The sequence below is a fragment of the Macaca thibetana genome, chromosome 3 (assembly GCF_024542745.1).
Source record: "Macaca thibetana thibetana isolate TM-01 chromosome 3, ASM2454274v1, whole genome shotgun sequence".
In the NCBI taxonomy this organism is placed as follows: Eukaryota; Metazoa; Chordata; class Mammalia; order Primates; family Cercopithecidae; genus Macaca; species Macaca thibetana.
In genome coordinates this window covers 146,970,525-146,990,666 of record NC_065580.1, presented here as the reverse complement: position 1 = coordinate 146,990,666, position 20,142 = coordinate 146,970,525, and the positions used below count along the sequence as shown (strand labels likewise).

General features: G+C 56.2%; 2 protein-coding genes and 1 pseudogene across 15 annotated transcripts in view; 1 reads left to right on the top strand and 2 right to left on the bottom strand.

The window, feature by feature from the left end:
• NUDT1 (nudix hydrolase 1) overlaps nt 1–20,142 on the bottom strand; it is a 1,171,653-nt gene that overhangs the window by 674,216 nt on the left and 477,295 nt on the right. The window lies entirely within an intron of this gene.
• The window catches only part of PSMG3 (proteasome assembly chaperone 3), a 585,180-nt gene that overhangs the window by 544,989 nt on the left and 20,049 nt on the right, over nt 1–20,142 (top strand). The window lies entirely within an intron of this gene.
• LOC126950949 (putative uncharacterized protein PSMG3-AS1) lies at nt 12,248–14,323 on the bottom strand (annotated as a pseudogene).

The window sequence follows — 20,142 nt, the reverse complement described above, 5'->3', positions numbered from 1 at the left end:
TGAGGGGCTCATCTTCCTGGCGTCCTGCCAGAGACCCGCATGTCAGAAACAGGCGGACATTGCCCAGGGCCTCCACTCTGCTCCACCTCACCAGGCCCTGTTCTCCTCACTCACAGGCGTTCCAGCACCCAGCCCCTGGGACTACAGCCCTGAAGGTGGCGGAAGCTCTGGCTTCTCCCTGTTCCTGCCCCTAACTCCCTGCGGATTCTCCCAGCCATCAGGACCAGGCTCCCCTCTCCTGTACCTCCTCCCGGTTCTCTCAGGTCCACACCGGTCACAAGTCCCCCACATCTGGGCTGTCGTCACCCGGGTCCGGCCCTGGGGAAGCTAAATGGGAGCTGAAGGGGTTGACAAGGACGCAGCCCAGAGAGGCCAAGTGACTTCTGCGTGGCTGCACAGCCCCTTTGAGGCCTCGCCTGCTGGGAGCCACCTCTCCTTGGGCCCCACACAGCCCCGAGAGCCACCACAGCTGACCTCTGAATCCCAGTTCCAGAGTGACCTCCCCACCAAGTCTGGTTCTCCAAAACCCTCCCACTGTCGCTCCAGGGACGGGCTGGGCCTCACAGCAGCCGCCCCTCCTCCCCACCTGATCATCATTTTCAGAAGCCCAACCTGACAGACGCTGCCTCTCGCCACAAACTGTGGCCATCACAGGCGGAGTGGTGTCCACCAGAACCCCTCTCCAGGGTTCCCCATCAGCGTAGCCCCACCCTTTCTCCTATACAAGACCCTTGGCCTGGGAATTCTGCTCAGCCCGGGACACTCCTGTCTTGTTGCCAACCAGAAGTCTGATCCGTCTGGCAGGGCAGTCTACTCCCTGCACACCTGCCAGGTCAGGCTCAACCTGGAGGGCTCCAATCTGGCCCAGTCAGGTCCCCGGGGGCCTGCGCCCACTGGCCTGAGTCTCTGGAGGCTGCACACCCCGTCCACACACCTGTACACACCTGTGTTGACACGGTTTGGCTGTGTCCTCACCCAAATCTCATTTTGAGCTGTAGTTCCCATAATCCCTACGTATCATGGGAGGGACCCAGGGAGAGGTAATTGAATCATGGGGGCGGTTACCTCCATGCTGTTCTCTTGATAGTGAGTTCTCACACGATCTGATAGTCTGATAGTTTTCCCTGCTTCACACTGCACTTCTGCACTTCTTCCTGCCACAATATGAAGAAGGACGAGTTTGCTTCCCCTTCCGCCATGATTGTAGTCTCCTGAGGCCTCCCCAGCCATGCTAAACTGTGAGCCAGTTAAACTTCTTTCCTGTATAAATTACCCAGTATTGGGTATGTCTTTATTAGCAGCATGAGAACAAAACACACTTGTCCACACACACACCTGTGCACATGCCTGTCCACACACACCTGTCCACACACACACCTGTGCACACGCCTGTCCACACACACACCTGTGCACACACACACCTGTGCACACGCCTGTCCACACACACCTGTACACACACCTGTCCACACACACACACCTGTCCACACACCTGTGCACACGCCTGTCCACACACACACCTGTGCACACACCTGTCCACACACACCTGTCCACACACACACCTGTGCACACACCTGTCCACACACACACCTGTGCACATGCCTGTCCACACACACACCTGTGCACACACACACCTGTGCACACGCCTGTCCACACACACACCTGTGCACACGCCTGTCCACACACACACCTGTGCACACGCCTGTCCACACACACCTGTCCACACACACACACCTGTCCACACACACACCTGTGCACACACCTGTCCACACACACACCTGTCCACACACCTGTGCACATATCTGTCCACATATTTGTCCACACACCTGTGCACCTGCTGCCTCCCTCCAACACATCTTCCCTCTGCAGCCAACACCCACTGAGCCTGCCCTGGCCAGTCCCGAAGGAGGCCAGCAGCCTGACCACCCACTTTCCAAAAGCCACTTATCTGACATCACAGCTCCCACGGGGGAGAGAAACCCGGCGAACATAATGAATCCAGAGAAGCTTCATCATTACTTCAACCTTTTAGCTGAGGCCGTGTTTACACCAGAGAGCAGACCTGGAAGGCAATCGTGGATGGGAAGCTTCTCTCAGATTTTGGGGAAAATCACAGGCACGAAGACATGCTGGAGGCCTGGAGACCACATAATTGATGCAGAAGGGCAGCCCAGAGGGGGCAGGGGCTGGGTCAGGGTCACACAGCACATGCCCTGCACTGGCCCCTGCGCTGGCCTCCGCCTCCTTAACGACCCGTAAGGAGGCATCGGATCCCAGCTGCTGCAGCCCCTCAAGGTTGGCAAATACTTTTATGTTTTTAACAAGTGTAATTTAAAACCATAATGTGACATCCTATCCAGCCACGGGCCTCGGGATGCACTTAACCCTCCTGCTGGCGCTTCTGCCCAGCTGAGCCTAGGATCCTGCCCGCGAGCCGGGGACTGTCATGACCCTCGCTCAGTCCCCTCCGTACGTCCCATGGCCTCCTGCCACATCTCCCCTTCTTCCTCCATCACTGCTCCATTTTCCCAAAGGCCCCAGGAGCTCTGGTTTCTCCATTTTCCTCTCAACAAAGTGGGAGAGGCCCTGTCCCTCGCAGACCCCTTGGAAGCTCTGAGAACCATCCTTTCTTCTCCGTGCCCACATCCAGGCCCCTGCAAACCCCACAGCAGCGGCCAGCTACACCCTTAACACAGCCAACCCCGTGCCAGGGGCCACAGGCCTTACGGAGCCTGGCCCCGCCACCTCTGCTCCTTCATCTCACACCGTGAGTCTCCTGAGTCACCACCGAGACCACATGCTGCCTGCCATGGGGTGAAGGGGGGCCCCAAAAGATCCACCCAAGCGTTGGCCCCTGGGGCCTGTGGATGGGACTTTTCGCCCTGTGCATGGGTCTTAGGGAATGGAATCAATTAAAGATATCAAGACGAGGTCATCCTGGATTCAGGATGGGCCCTAAATCCAATGACAGATGTCCTTGTAAGAACAGAGAAGGATGCAGAGACACAGAGGCCATGTGACGAGGGCCGTGGAATGACAGCGATAGAGATTGGAGCGGTGTGTCAGCCATGAGCTGTTGGCAGCTGCAGGATATGGGCTTGGAATAAATTCTCCCCCTGGAACCCTCAAGAAGGAACCGGCCCTGCTGATTCCAACTCCTTGGTTCCCTCCTGACCTGTGGGATGGTGGTTTTAAGTTCTACAGTTTGCAGTAACTCATCACAGCACTTGACAGTTGAAGAAAGCTGCCTCTCTTTGAGTCCCCAAAACATTTGAGTCCTTTTCTGCCTCCGAGCCTTTACATACGCTATTCCCTCCACCCAGAATGCTTTTCCCTCGACCTCCACCTGCCTGCCTTCTGCTCGGCCTTCAAGCCTCAACCGACACGTCACCTCCTCAGATGCTCCTCCTTGGACCACCCACCCCTCCAGCACGATTGCGCCCCTCCCCGTTGGTACCTTCGTGGCGCTGATCGCCGGAAACGGGCTCATGCATTGACTGGTGTGCTCCTCTTCCTATCTGTCCACCCCCCCGGATGTGACCATCAGCTCTCTTGGCCCCCAAGGTGGCCCAGGGTGGGCACAGCACCTGGCACAGGGTACACGGTTGGTAAACGAGCATGGAGTCAGTGACTCAAGCAGAAAGACCACGAGGAGAATAATTTGCAGGCCTGGGGGCAGAAAAAGCAGCGTGGACCCTGGGAACCACGTGTGTCACCTGTGTGCACTGCTGCCACTCTCTGCAATGGCAGGAGAGAAACTGTAGGGTTTTAAACTTCTAGGAAGCTGATAAATGCATTTGGCTCCCAGCGCCTCCTGGGTGAGGTGCATCCCCACCCACACACGGCCATTAGAGCCCTGGGGACAGAGCACGAAGCCTGGAACACGTCAGACCCCGCTAACACCAGGCCATCACTCCACCTCCCCAAATACCTGATTTCTGTCATGCAGGATCGTAAACGGTCCACACGCACATGGCACCCAAGATAGTATCAGGGGCTGAGTGGCCTCTGCTCCTCCAGGAGCTCGTAGATGAACACGGCTGTTTCTCTCTTGGCTGACACAGGAGGGGAATATCGCAGCCATGAGGCGTTGAGAGATTAAAATGTTTAATTTTTACTGACCAGTCTTTGCAGTGCCCCTTTGCAGACAAAAGGCACTATGGCCCCCAAGGTGTGGCTTCACTAATGGAATCATAATCTGTACAATGGGTTAAAAACACACAAATAAAGCCCCAGTTCCTAAGGGTTTGCCTGGGAAACTAGAGAGATGGCTCCCTGTTGACTAAGGAGGTAAAACTGAGGAATTGAAACATGATTTGGGGAGAGGAGTTTATCTTGATCTTTGCACCCTCTCTCCCCCAACTTGTTTTCTGGGCTCTGTCCTAGAAGGAGCCAGGGGTGTGGGCAGCTGTGGGTGAGGGAAGGGACGAGGGGACAGTGAGGTGAGGGTTGCTCGCCGATCCCACCCCACCCCATGCCTGCGCCACAGCCAGTCCCAGGACTCTCACGCACTGGAGGCGCTTGTGAAACAGCTCTGGAAGGAACGTCTGGGTCCCTGTCTCACCCTTGCCCCCCGCCCCATCCTCTCCGGCTTTGACATGGGCTGGCCTGGCCTCTTCTCCATCCCACAGCTGGTTTGGCCCCTGCTGCAGCCCCAGCCCAAACATCTCTTCATCAGAAATCTCCCAGGCCCTTGGATCCCTATTCATCCCAGCTGTTCTCTCCAAGTTCTCAGCATTCATGTACACAGAAATACAGGCATGTTCGTTTCTTGTTTTCTTTCTCTCCTACTAAACAGGGAGCTCCATGGAGGCAGTGGCCTTTCTATGGCACCTGTTCACCATCGTATCTCCAGAGCTGACACAGCTCCTACTGTACAGGCAGGGACTACTTGGATGGGTGGGAGGGTGGATGGCTGTGAGGATGGATGGAGGGAGGATGGATGGGAGGGTGCATGGATGGGAGGATGGATAGATGGTTGGACGGGAGGGTGGAAAGGTGGGAGAATGGATGGATGGATAGGAGGATAGATGGCTAGATGGGAGGATAAATGGATGGATGGATGGATGGATGGATGGATGGATGGATGGATGGATGCATGGACAGGAGGGTAGATGGATGGGAGGTTGGATAGATGGATGGACAGGAGGGAGGATGGATGGATGGATGGATGGGAGGATGGATAGATGGATAAATGGATGGATGGATGGGAGGATGGATGGATGGATGGATGGATAAATGGATGGATGGATGGGAGGATGGATAGATGGAGGGTGGGGGGTGAATGGATGCGAGGGTGGATGGATGGATGGATGGATGGATGGATGGATGGATGGATGGATGGCAGCGTGGATAGATGGACGGATGGGAGGGTGGGTGAATGGATGGATGGATGGATGGGAGGATGGATAGATGAGAGGATAGATGGGAAGATGGATAAATGGGAGAGTGGATGGATGAGAGGGTGGATGAATGGGAGGATGGAGGGATAGAAGGGACAGTGGATGGATGGATGCATGAATGGATGAATAGATAGATGGATGAATGGGAGGGTGGATGCATGGATGGATGGATGGATGGATGGATAGATGGATGGATGGATAAATGAATGAATGGATGGATGCATGGATGGATGGATGGATGGATGGATGGATGGATGGATGGATGGATGGATGGGAGGGTGGATAGATGAACGGATGGGAGGGTGGATGGATGGATGGATGGATGGATAAATGGATGGATGGATGGGTGGGTGGGTGGGTGGATGGATGGATGGATGGATGGATGGATGGATAAATGGATGGATGGATGGATGCATGGATGGATGGATGGATGGATGGATGGATGGATGGATGGATGGATGGATGGGAGGGTGGATAGATGAACGGATGGGAGGGTGGATGGATGGATGGATGGATAAATGGATGGATGGATGGATTAAATGGATGGATGGATGGGTGGGCGGGTGGATGGATGGATGGATGGATGGATGGATGGATGGATGGATAAATGGATGGATGGATGGGTGGGTGGGTGGATGGATGGATGGATAAATGGATGGATGGATGGGTGGGTGGATGGATGGATGGATGAATAGATAGATGGATGAATGGGAGGGTGGATGCATGGATGGATGGATGGATGGATGGATGGATGGATGGATGGATGGGAGGCTGGATGGATAGGAGGATGGATGGAGGAGGGAGGGAGAGATGGAAAGAGGGAGGATAGATTGAGGGAGGGAGGCACAGAGGAGAGAGGGATGGAAGGAGGAGGGAAAGAAGTAGGAGAAGGGAGAAAAGGGGGGAGGAAGGGGGAAGAAAAGGGGCAGGAAGGAGGTAAGGAGGGGGGAAGGAGGGCAGACTAGTGCCCTTGGCCTGGGGCTGTGACCCTCTCTAGGTGGTGACCTTGGGACCATCTCAAAAAGGCAGGGAACCTGGGGCACTATCAACCAGAGGTGCTTCTGGGCTTGGGGGTCTCCTGCAGGGGCTCCAGTCCACCCTGCGTGGATAGCAGCTTCCCAAGGGCCCAAGGTGCCAGGGCTGGGCTCTAGCTTCTCTCCTCATCTCCAGAGGCCTCCTTCCTTCTCCTTGGCCAGCAGGGGGCTCACAGGGAGATCCTACAGGCGTCCTGCTAACTCCCTGCCCAGCCTCTGTGAGCACTGCCCTGAGCCAAGGTGGGTCAGGCTGCCCCAAGGCCTGGGAGCCGCCCAGCCTGGTCACACACAGGCATCCTGCACTCAGTCTGCCCCAAGCCTCCCTCCCCTCAGCCTTTGTTTGTGCCGTGCCCCCTGCCAGGGATGCCGTCCCCAATGCCACCGTCCACTTGGACCCCCAGGGAGAGTCTCCCCTCTGTGCCCACAGCAAATCCCGGGAATAGAGCCTGATGCGGGACCTGGCATGTTTTAGCTTGTGTGATAGCTTCCTATTCACACATTTTATCTTCCAAACCTAATTGAAATCCCAGAGACCCGGGTTGTCATCTCACAGCCACCCTCTTCCCCGTCCGGGTGCCCTGGGGCCCGTTGCATGCCTTCTGAGCCTTGGTTTTCTGGGGTTACGATGGGGACCATGGGGGTGTGCGAAGCTTCTGAGTGCAGTAACCAGGTGTCACAGAGGTGCACGGAGCACGGGATGTGCTGAAAGGGGCTGGTTGCCCTCTTCTTCCTGGGAAAAGGCTCTGAGACTCACATTTCAGACCCCTGGAAAGGATGGACAGAAAGGTGAGAGCACAGCTGCCTCAGTCCTGCTGTTTCCAGGTAAACAGTTCTGTGGACTGGATGGAGGAGCCTGGCTCCCTGCCCTCCCACACATGGGACATCAGACGATGTTCCCAGACAACACACTCCCCAGCCGCCCCCTCTCCACGCCCCCGCCTGCTACGTCCTGTCCTCTGAACAACAGAGGCGGGGGAGGACGAGGCGTTTGAGGAGTTCGGGGAGTTGGAAGAGAGTTAGCAGATTTCTGAGAACCCCAGGTGCAGCTTAACCTACAAATGGAAAATTATGGTGATGAGAAAGAGGATCTTTGATGAGGCAGAGTCTCGGGGGAATCGGATTTTGGCTGACGTGCAAGGAAAAGGCAGGCTGGGCGGGGAGGCAGGAAGAGGCAGGTGTCCCTGCAGGGAGAGGGGGCGGTGGAGGTGGGAAGCACGTCCTGAGCGGATGTGGGTGGGGGTGAACAACGGGAAGTGCCCCCCAAGGCCTCGGGGACCCCATTACCTGCACTGCCAGCCGCCGGCCCCGGGGATCACTGAAGAGAGCTTGGACTTGCCTGGCTGGCTGTTTACCTCTCACCCATCATGCAATAAGCATGCACCTGCTGGGTGCCCCCAGTGACTCCTGGTGCCACCGAGGCACGTTCACAGAGTGCGTGTCTGTCCCCTCACCCCCGCAGAGTGGGCTGCCCGCCCGGTCCCACCACCCCCTCCCACAGTTGCATAGCCTCGTGCAGCTAGACGCCAGCTGGCCGGTCTCTGGGTCGCCACCACGGCTCTTCCCATCCTTCACACCCCATTTTTCCTGCCCAGTCATGAGTAGAGTGGATTTCCCTCCCCCGAGGGCTGGGCCAGCCATGCTTCCTGTCGGCCTGTGGCATGCAGTGGGGACGTCCCACCTTTGGAAACATGACCTCAGGAAGCCCCCAGTTTCTGTTCAGACCCTGAGATGCCCAAGAAGGAAACCAGTCCAACCTCCCGCAGGCAGAGCCCTGTGAGGAAAGCGAGGGGCCCCGGCGCCTGGGACCACCAGCCGGATGCTGCGGAGATGGGAACCCCCCACCCCCTGCCAACCCACAGCCATCAGATTGATGTGGGCTCCCGGCGGTGGATGCTGCAGCCTCCCAGAGAGCTCTGGCTCAGGTTGGGCCCCTGGGAAGGGCACACACATTAGCCAGAGTTCTCCAGAGAACCAGAACCAAAGGCTCCAAGTGTGTGTCTGTGTGTGCGTGTGTGTACGGAGAGAGACAGAGAAAGATTTATACGGGAATCGGCTCACAGAATCACAGAGGCTGACAAGTCCCACCATCTGCTGTCTGCACGCTGGAGGCCCAGGGAAACCAGTGGAACGATTCAGTCCAAGTTTGAAGGCCTGAGAAGAGGAGCTCGACATCCAAAGTCAGGAGGAGATGGATGTCCCAGCACAGGAAAAGGGAGAATTCTCCCCTCCCCTGCCTTTGTCCGAAGGGGGGCCTCAGTGGTTTGGGTGACACCTGCCCATACTGGGGAGGGTGGACTTGTGTACTTGGTCTGCTGATTCAAGTGATGATCCTTCTGGAAACTTGGGGGAATCGGATTTTGGCTGTCGTGCAAGGAAAAGGCAGGCTGGGAGGGGAAGCAGGAAGAGGCAGGTGGTCCTGCAGGGAGAGGGGGCGGTGGAGGCAGGAAGCGTGTCCTGAGCAGACGTATGTGGGGACGAACAACGAGAGGTGCCCCCCAAGGCTTCGGAGACCACAGGACCTGCCAGCTGCCAGCCCTGGGGACCACTGAAGAGAGTTTGGACATACCTGGCTGGCCATTATGGCCTCACAGACACACCCGGAAGTGATGTTTTTTACCAGCTCTCGGACACCACTTACCCCATTGAAGTTGACTCCTAAAATTAACATCACAGCCAGGTCAGAGGTATGCATGGACTTTCCCACTGATTTCCCTCGACGCCCTTTGAAGGAATCCTATTATTATTCCCATCTTATAAAAGACGGTGTTTCAGAGTTTTAGTGATGGCTCCTGGCCACACAGCTCAGGGGCGGTGGAGCCCAGACGCACACCCAAGGCATCAGCAACCTTCGTGCCTGGGCTCTCAAATTCTCCCCAGCCCGGTTGCCTCTGAACCTAACCCAAGTCTCTCCAGTCCTGAGGGATGATACATGCCCACCCCTCTCCGGAAGCCTCCACCCCCACCCTCTTGTTCCACTTCTCCCAGCTGCGTCTCCTGGCCATGCTGCCTCTGACCGGTCCTCCTCAGACCCAGCCTCATTTCTCCAGACCACGGGCCCCTATCTCCCCTTTCCTCTGCCATTTGGCAGATGTGCTATGTGGCCCCGGGCACAAAGTCTTCGGCAACCTCTCTCTAGCACAGTATTGGGGATTAAAGGTAACTCATGCCTATAATCCCAACAACTTTGAGAGGCCAAGGTGAGAGGATCACTTGAGCCCAGGAGTCTGAGATCAGCCTAGGCAACATCTCCAGATCCCTTTGCTACAAAAACATTAAAGTTAGCCAGGCTTGGTGGCATGCACCTGTAGTCCCAACTACTCTGGAGGCTGAAGTGGGAGGATCCCTTGAGCCCAGGAGGTTGAGGCTGCAGTGAGCCATGATGGTGCCACTGCACTCCAGCCTGGGTGACAGAGCAAGACCCTGTCTACAAATAAACAAACAGAAAAAAGACTGCAAATTCTTTGCCCTCCTCCCATTGAGAGGAGGCTGTTCCCCCTCCCGTTGGATCTGTGGGCTCCAGGCTCCATCAAGAGCATGTGGGGACTCAGTCACTTGTTTACCTGTGTTCACAGCAGCACCATCCCCAACAGCCAAAAGGGGAAAACAGCCCAAGCATCATAGACCGATGAACGAATACACAAAACGTGGTCCTTCCACCCAGTGGAGCATTACTCAGCCTTAAAAGGGAATGAAGGCTGGGCGTGGTGGCTCACGCCTGTAATCCCAGCACTTTGAGAGACCAAGGCAGATGGGTCATCTGCCTGAGGTCTGGCCAACATGGTGAAACCCTATCTCTACTAAAAATACAAAAATTAGCTGGGCGTGGAGGTGGGTGTCTGTAATCCCAGCTACTCAGGAGGCTGAAGGAGGAGAATCGCTTGAACCCAGGAGACAGAGGTTGCAGTGAGTCGGCATCACTCCATTGCACTCCAGCCTGGGTGACAAGAGCAAAACTCTGTCTCAAAAATAAATAAATAAATAAATAAATAAATAAATAAATAAATATTTTTAAAAAGGGAATGAAGTGCCGTCATGTGCTGCAATGTGGATGAAACTCGAGGACATTATGTAAAGTGGAATAAGCCAGTCACCAAAAAACCAATACTGTATGATTCTGCTTATGTGAAGTGTCTGGAATGGCCTTATCCATGGAGGTAGAGAGCAAAATGGTGGGTACCAGGGGCAGGAGGGACAGAAGGATGGAGAGTTATGGTTCAATGCATACAGAATTTTTATTGCAGATGATGAAAAAGTTTTAGGTATAGACAGTGCTGACAGTTACACAACATTGTAAATGTCTTTAATCCCAGTGATGAAATGATTAAAATGATAAATGTTATGCTTATTTCATCAGTACCAAAAGGCTGTGGGTGAATGGATGCTGGTTTCTGGTCCTAACCTAAGAGACTGGCAACTTCCACCTCCTGTCTCTTGGGACAGTGACTCTGGGAGCCCTGAGCTGTCATGCAAGAAGTCCAGCTACTCTAAGACCACCGAGCTGGAAAGGCCACAGGGAGAAGCTCCGTGGACAGTCCCAGCTGAACCTTGCCTTCCAGCTGTCCCTGCCAAGATGCCAGGCATGTGAGTAAAGCCATCGTGGACCCTGTAGACCAGACCGCCCACCAGCAGGGGACCATCTGGCAGCCACATGGAGTGGAAGAACCGCCCAGCTGAGCCACTTCCAAACTCTTGACCCACTAAGTCATGATCCACAATGAACCCATCATAGGGATGGTTTGCTTTGCAGTGTGGATAACGAGGATGCCATGTGAGGGACAACTGAGGTACTAATCCAGGGTGTGACTGATGCTCCCCATGTACCCAGAGCTCACTGGGAGCTGGGGATCTTCAGGTGCATCAGAAACATGCCCTACCTCTGTGAAGCTCACAGCCCAGTGAGGGGTACATCAAGTCATCAGGCAATTATCAGACAAGGTCATTGGGGCATTAATGGTGGAGACATGGGAGCTCGGGGGTGGGGAGGGGGGCCTGACCCAGTTGGAGAAAACCAGGGAGGGCTTCCTGGCATGGAGGCTCTTGGCTCTGACCTTATCAAGACTCTTAGGGTTCCAGTTTCTCCATTTGTGAAATGAGGACCATGGGACATCATGAGGAGCTGGTGATCCAGGAGTGTGGACATTCAGACAATGCCTGACAGAGCTGGGGTATAAATACCCCAACTCCCTCTCCCTCAGGGGTGACTTCAAGGCGTGTGCTCCAGCAGCTGCCCACAGCGGTGGCAGGCATGGAGACACACCCATTGTGGCCCATCTTCCCTTCCCCACCTCACTTCCTGGGATGGTTAATTTTATGTGTCCACTTAAATGCACTGTGGGGTGCCCAGACTACACATTGTGTCTGTGAGAGTGTTTCTGGATTCGATTAGCATTTGAATTGCAGACTCAGGAAGGTGGACTTCTCTCCCCAAGTGACTGGGCGTCATCCAATCCCTCAAGAGCTTGAATAGAACAGACAGCAGAGGGAGGAGGAGTTCACCCCTCATTTCCTGCCTCACGGCTGGAGCTGGGACATCTCATCCTCTCTTGCTCTGGGACTGGATGTCCACCATCAGCTGCCCTGGTTCTCAGGCCTCCAGACCTGAGCTGAGTTCGAATCACACCTCAGGCTTCCCTGGGTTTCCAGCTTGCAACACAGATGGTGGGACTTCTCAGCCCCTAGAGTCATATAAACCAGATTCCTCATCCTAAATCTCCTCTGTGCATTGCTTCTGTTTCTCTGGAGAGCCCCCACTAACATGCTCTCCCACTGTCCCCCGCAATTCCTGAGATTCCCTCCCAAAGAAAGCACGTGTTCTCAACTGCATCCTTCAGGGTCTCCTCCTGGGGGGCCGTGGTCCAAGACAGCTGGGATTGACTAGCCCCAGGGCTTCTGAACAGCCACTACCCGGCTTTCACTGGGAGGGCCAGGGCTCGGGTAGGAGGGTAGGAGCGGATGGCTCAGGAGGGGAGAGCTCGGGGACACCTGGAACTGCAGTCCTACAACGGAGCAGCTGTGTGGCCTGGGAGAAGTTGCTGAACCTCTCTGAGCCTCCGTTTCCTCACCTTGGAAAAGGGGCAACGGTGTCCTCCCCATGGGGTGGCTGTAAGGTGTGGATGTGGGTAGACACTGGGTTTGGCTGAGGAATCACTGCCAGGGCTGTCCTCTCGTGCTGGTCCTTTTCTTGGTGTTCGTCAATGCCCTGCCCCGATGGACTGTGTGACCCAGAAGGCTTCGCTTTCCCTCTCTGTGCTTCAGATTCCTCCACTGTTCTGCAAAGGGATTGACCTAGATGGCCAAGGCCCCTTGGACTCCTAGAAAACAGTGTTTGCTCAGGAGACATGGCCCTGGGGATGCCGCTACTCTGGACTTGTCAGATGGTTTCTCTCCTGGAAGGGCTAGAAGGAGAAGCAGCCCGCGGGAAGGAGGAATGTGGGTGGCGTCTTCGCCCCGGGCCCCTCCTCGCCTTGCCCTGTCTGAGCTCTGATATTGAAGATGGCAAGAGAATCCAAGCCTTCCCTGTGTCCCTCGTCTCTGCACTTCCAGCCCTCTCGGCAGCCTCCGGGGCACCTGGGCTACTCCTCGGGGGGCACTTGCCATCCCTCCCACATTTTACCATGGCCTTGGCTGCTACAGCCTCCAGCCTGGGCCCTCTTCACCACCCCAGAGCTCCCCGAGTCTCCACAGCCCATCCTGCCCCTCCACCACTGGGGCGGGCAGGGACCGGCAGGTGGCCCGAGGACACGGGCACAGGGGCAAGCCTCCCCCGCTCCAGATGCTGCCCCGGGCTGGGAGGACAGGGGACCAGGAAAAGGATGCCCGCCAGGGCATCTGATCCCAGGGCAGGAAAGGGGCAGGCTGCCAAGTCGCACGCATCCCAGGCAGCATCCACGTGCAATCCATCATCTGCCACTGCCTGAGAAGGATCCCGGCTCCGTGCAGGAGGTCTGCCCGCCCGGCCGACCCGGCTGCCCGCTCTGCGACCTCAGCGTCCTTCTGCTCCGGTCAGCGGGCGGGGTGGGGGCTGGAGCTACAAAGCCCAGCCTGGGAGACCGCAGGAGGGCAAGGTGCTGTTCCCAGTGAGTGGATGGGAACACTGAGGCGGGGGTGGGGAAATGCCTTTAGGTGCCCCGAGGGAGGGGACGGGTCCTGGGAAGCAGGTCCTTCAGCCTCGGTTAGGATGGGTCACGTGACAACAGCCCGGTGTCAACACCAGAGCCGAGCAAGACTGGACTCCCAGCACAGTGCTCAGATATCCCCTACATCCAGGAACAACAGCCACTGCACCCAGGGCTCCAGCCTCCCAGGGCTCCAGCCTCCTAAGACTGCCTCAGCCTGGAGCTGGTGGGAGGGGGCGGATCCGGCGGGATCCACCCTAATGAAGCCATCTCGCCGCCATAATAAAGACCTCATGTACCTCCAATGACACTTAACAAATCCGGGCACAAATAAATAACCCAAGTCCAATTGAATTAACCTTCAGCTGATCAGCACAGCTAAACAAATTACCCCGAGGCCCGAACGAGATTAAAAGACAGGGCGCAGACTGCGATCGTTCGGCGGGAGGGTTCATTGGGTTTAACGAGTTTAAACCAAATCCCCCAGCGTTCTTTTCTGTGGTTTCAGGCCACTCTGGGGGCCACAGCCCCCTCGGGGGGCAGCAGGGAAAAAGCCAGGCGCCTGCCAGGGAGGGTGAGGCCAAGGAAGTGGCGGTAGAGGAGGGAGACCCCTGTCTGTGCCGGGGAGGAGAATGGGAGGCCACGGCAGGCGGTGTCCCCAGGGAAGCAGCCAAAGCTCGTTTCCAAAGAGACATGTGGGTGCCGGAGTTGGAGGTCTCGTCCTCCCAGCTGACCCCTCGACATCCGATGGCACCCGCTTCACGCCCAGCTGCATTTAGACCCGGGCTGACTCCCAGGAGGAACCTGCTTTGTAAGGTCTAATCCCAGAGTCACGCTTCTCCCACCTGGACCCCAGGCTCTGCCCCAGCCCAGGCAGAGGGTAGGAGCCGGAAGCTCGCTATGGTTGGACGGAGATGCTCCCTGGCTGGGAGACCGCAGTCATGCAAAGCCGTTAACGACAGATCGAACCGCCACCCTGCCAGCTGCTTGCGACACGTGGGTTAACATCACTTTTAGGAGAACAGAGACCACTCCGAGGGAGTTTATCTGCCCCCACCCCCAGGGCTGCTGGCCTTTCTGCCTTCAGCTGGCAAAAGGAGCCTGCCCTCAGCCGGGATGCGGCAGCCGGGGAAGGTGGGCTCTGGAGGGAAGCAGAGACGACGCAGTACCTGAGGAACCGTTGCCCAGAGCATGTGGCCCTCTTCCTGCCCTGGGTGGAGCACTCAAACACTTCCTGCCCGGGGTGGAGCACTCAAACAGGCCGGAGAGGCCGCCCGCCCCAGGGCAGCTCCCAAGCGAGGGACCCAGCTGTAAACATATGAGAGCCATCCACCCAGGCCGTGGTGGACCCGCTGAGACTTGGCTCTGGAACTTACCCAGAGAGAGAGAACTCTGCAAACAGTGCTCCCCAACCATCTATTCTAGAGGCAAACGAGGTGGGGCCTCCCAAGGCGGGGGTGCAGGAGGCTGTGTCAGCCTGGACTTCTCCCCTCGGGGCATTTGCTTGTAGCCTAGGAGATTCAAGGGAACCTTAACCTCCTGGAATTCAAAAGGCCCTGTTGTGGGCATCGACCAGAGAGCTGGGGGAGGGAAGGGCTTCCTAGCAGGTCTGACGGTGCTCGAGAGCTGGGGGGCGGGAAGGGCTTCCTAGCAGGTCTGACTTGCGTGGTGGTGAGATCCACGTGGAATTCCGGCGCCCTGGGTCAGCACGGAGGTCGGGGCGGTTCTGCTCACAGCTGGAGCCACGCAGATGCCGTGGAGCTGGAGCCACTCTGGGAGAGGTTGGGGTCCCGGTGCCACAGCTGAAGTTCCAGGTGCTGCTCTGTGGGTCTTTAGGAAGTCATGCCCGGTGGCACCCACAGTGGTGCTGGGAGGCATGACTGTGCCCTCGTGTTGGGGTTCACCATTAGGTGGTGTCGGTCGGTAGGAGCCACCTAAGAACAGGGTGGGGACGTGAGAGGGTCCCTTGAAGCACCAGCCGATGATGGCTGCATTTGACAAGAGACAGCGGAGACTCCACTAACTGCCCAGGGAGCTCATCCGCGTGCTGGAGGCGTGCCGGGCGGGACGACCGGTGCAGGAGGCGTGATGGCCACCAGCTGAAGCTGATACGGCGAGGCCAGTGGCAGGAGAGCAGCACAGCCCGAATCATCCAGGCTTTGCCGGGGGCCTGGAGGGCACAGACCCCGGCCTCGGCACTGTGGGGATGCATGGATGCTCCCGGCCTTGTCCCTGAACACAAGAGGCCACCGTCTGGCTGGGACCGAAAGCCAGAGAACAGTAAACCCAAAACACAGCAGTTCAGAATGAGAGATGTCCCAGGCCCCAGGTGGGAAAGGCCGAGCTAGCTACAGGTGCCCAGGACTGGGAAGGCTTCCTGGAGGAGGAAGCTTGAATGGGGCCTAGAACCAGCCAGGGAGCACCTCAGAGGTCCTTCCAGGGGTTGGACGGAATCTGAGGTGGAAGAGAAAAGCAAATCGTCTCATATCACTGTGCTTCCTCCCTCAGGGCTGTGCGCTGGGGTCACCCCAACACTGAATCTCTGCATTTACCCGGTGTCTTTTCCAGGAAGGGGTGGGCATGGCCCTCTTGCCCACTGGTGGGTCCTGGCAGCCAGCAGCAGGGGGTGCTCCGTAAATATCTGTGGACCGAATGAATTCGGACGATGAGTGGACCAGTGCCAATGAAGTGGGGGTTCTGCAGTTGAAGAGTGTGGCCCTGCCAGGCATAGTGGCTCATGCCTCTAATCTCAGCACTTTGGGAGGCCGAGGCGGGCAGATCACCTGAGGTCAGGAGTTTGAGACCAGCCTAGCCAACATGGTGAAACCCCGTCTTTACTAAATACATGAAAATTAGCCGGGCCGGGCACGGTGGCTCACGCCTGTAATCCCAGCACTTTGGGAGGCCGAGGTGGGCAGGTCACCTGAGGTCGGGAGTTTGAGACCAACCTGACCAACATGGAGAAACCCCATCCCTACTAAAAATATTTTAAAAATTAGCCGGGCATGGTGGCACACGCTTGTAATCCCAGCTACTCGGGAGGCTGAGGCAGGAGAATCGTTTGAACCTGGGAGGTGGAGGTTGTGGGGAGCCGAGATGGCGCCACTGCACTCCAGCCTGGGCAACAACAGCGAAACTCTGACTCAAAAAAAGAAAAGAAGGAAAATTAGCCGGGCGTGATGGCAGGCACCTGTAGTCCCAGCTACTCAGGAGGCTGAGGCAGGAGAATCGCTTGAACCCAGGAGGTGGAGGCTGCAGCGAGCTGAGATCTTGCCATTGCACTCCAGCCTGGGCAACAAGAGCGAAACTCAGTCTCAAAAAAAAAAAAAAAAAAAAAAAAAAGGATTAATTTGCTGTTGTTGCTGTTGTTTTAAGACGGAGGCTCACTCTGTCTCCCATGCTGAAGTGCAATGGCGAGATCTTGGCTCACTGCAACCTCCGTCTCCCAGGTTCAAGAGATCCTCCTGCCTCAGCCTCCCGAGTAGCTGGGGTGACAGGCACCTGCCACCACACCCGGCTAATTTTTTTTGTTTTGTTTTTAGTAGAGACAGGGTTTCGCCATGTTGGCCAGGCTGGTCTCAAACTCCTGACCTCAGGTGATCCACCCTCCTTACCTCAGGTGATCCACCCTCCTTGGCCTCCCAAAGTGCTGGGATGACAGGCTGAGCCACCACGCCCGGCCCCTACCCAAAAGGATTGAAAGCAGGATCTCAGAAAGGCAGGTACTCACCCAGGTTCCCAGAGGCATTACTCACAGGAGCTGAGAGATGGGAGCTGCCCCTGTGTCCACCGACAAGCAAGCGAATGAGCACAGTGTGCTCCATCCCCACCGCAAGAATCCACACCGCGGAATCCACACCACGGGAATCCACACCACAGGATACTGCTCAACCAAACAGAGGAAGGGGAGTCGGACACCCGCCTCGGCATGGACGGACCCCAACGGCATCGGGCTCCGTGAAATAAGCCCGTCGTGAAAGGATCAATGCCATCTGATTCCACACCCACGGCGTCCCTACAGCAATCGAATCTGCAGAGACAGAAAACAGAACGATGGGTGCCGGGGGGCAAGGTGGGGATGGAGACTGAGGGTTTCATGGGACAGAGTTTCAGTTTGGGGAGATGAAAGAGCCCAGGAGACAGGTGCTGAGGCTTGCACAGCAATGTAAATGTGTTGAATGCCACTGACCTCTGCAGTGGGACGTGGTCATGATGCTGATTTTCTGTGATGTGCATTTTACTACAATCAAAAATTAAAGGCCAGGCGCGGTGGCTCACGCCTGTAATCCCAGCACTTTGGGAGGCCGAGGCGGGCAGACCATGAGGTCAGGAGATCAAGACCATCCTGGCTAACAGGGTGAAACCCCGTCTCTACAAAAAATACAAAAAATTAGCCAGGCATAGTGGTGTACACCTGTCATCCCAGCTACTCAGGAGGGTGAGGCAGAAGAATCACTCGAACCTGGGAGGTGGAGATTGCAGTGAGCCGAGATCACGCCACTGCACCCCACCCTGGGCAATAGAGTAAGACTCTGTCTTAAAAAATTTAAAAAATGAAGATAAAAGTGTTTGGCCCACGGACCAGGAGAGACATTCAGGAAGATGGACAATGGGTTGGGCACGGGGTTCATGGGCTTCCCTCGGGAACAGAAGCAGGAGCAGGGAAACGGCAGGAGGAACTGAGGCTGCATGGGTAGGTGAACGCAGTGACCAGGTGGACACAGAGGGGCCGGAGGGACTGGAAAGGGAGGGACAGAGCTGGTCCCAGCCACACAGTGGCAAGTCCTCAGGTCCCACAGCCCCTCCACAAACACATAAGCCTCCACGTATGCACAGGTTTCCACGCTCACATCCGCACACACTTACACATACGTGCAGGTAACACACGTGTACAGCTCACCCCCAACAAAGCCAAGCTGGCACTTGATGTACAATCTCACATGGGCGACATTCTGGAGACAAGGCAGGGAGCAGGTCAGGGCTTCAGCAGGCACAGGGCTGACAGCAAAGGATGGTGATCTCTTCCTCCTTGGAGGAGGACGTCGTTGGTTTGGGTTTTGTTTTTGTTTTTTTTTTTGTTTTGAGATGGAGTCTCACTGTGTCGCCCAGGCTGGAGTGCGGTGGCGCAATCTCGGCTCACTGCAAGCTCCACCTCCCAGGTTCAAGTGATTCTCCTGCCTCAGCCTCCCGAGTAGCTGGGATTACAGGCGCTCACCACCATGCCCGGCTAATTTTTGTATTTTCTGTAGAGATGAGGTTTCACCATGCTGGCCAGGCTGGTCTCAATCATGGTCACGGCTGTAAGATGGTCTGCATTTGTCAAAACTCATAGAACAAAACATGAAAGGGGTGCATTTTACTATATGCAAAATATACCTCCTTTTCTTTTTTTTTTTGAGACAGAGTCTGGCTCTGTCACCCAGGCTGGGGTGCAGCGGTGCAATCATAGCTCACTGCAGCCTCGACCTCCCAGGCCCAAGCGATTCTCACGCCTCAACTTCCCTAGTAGCTGGGACCGCAGGAGCACGTCACCACACCAGGCTAATTTTTTAACTTTTTGTAGAGACAGGGTCTCGCAGTGTTGCCCAGGCTGGTCTTGATCTCCTAGGCTCAAGCAATCTGCCCACCTTGGCCTCCCAAAGTGTTGAGATTCCAGGCGTGAGTCACCACACCCAGTGTTTATATCATCATTTTTAAGTTAAAAATAGAAGAAAACAAAACACCATCCCAGCCAGGAGCCCCCAGACCTGGCCCTGAGGGAGGCATGGTCCCTGCGCCACCCCCCATCCTACCACCCTGCCCTTTGGAGCTATGTCCCAGGGGAAAAGCGTGAGCCTGCCACACGTGTGCTGGACAGAGAGTGCCCACACACTGCTCTGACACCACAGAGACCCTCAGAAAGCCCCGGAGAGAGCCGCAGGGCTGTGAGCAACTCAGAACGCATCGTTTTTGCTGAGCAGCTGGTGGATTCCTTGCCCAGGACAGTGAGTCAGGAACCCGGCTGCCCGGTCTTGTTTCCCTCTTCTCTAGGGCTACCAGGAAGGTCAGAGCTGAGGCTGAGGCCCAATAACAGCAACTACAGAGGACCCGGCACCAGCACACACAAGCTGTGTGCTTCTGTTATGGCCTTGACAGTCTATTCCAGCTTCTGTCTCCCCGGGCCCGATTCCGAACAGTCACGTCCTTGTCTGATTTATAATCGTCTACCTGCGTGCGCCTGGCCGTCTCCCCAGAGGACTGTGGACTGGACCTGTGTCCCCGTTACCTCTGCAGAGCCAGCACAGGGTCAGGCTCAGCAGGTGCTTGTGACGTCAATTACAGATGCCAACACCTTCCAAAGACAAAGTGCTTTGTCATTAGGTGACTGGATGGGGAGAGAGGGACCCAGATAAGAGAAAGACAGAGAGAGAGAGAGAGAGAGAGAGAGAGAGAGAGAAGGAGACAGAGACAGAGGCAGATGCACAGCAGACAGACCAAGGGAGACGGAAAGAAGGAGGCAGACAGACAGATGGAGAAACTGATAGAGACAGACCGTGAGAGAAAGAGACAGAGAGACACACACAGACAGGCTGAGAAAAAGAAGGAGACAGACCA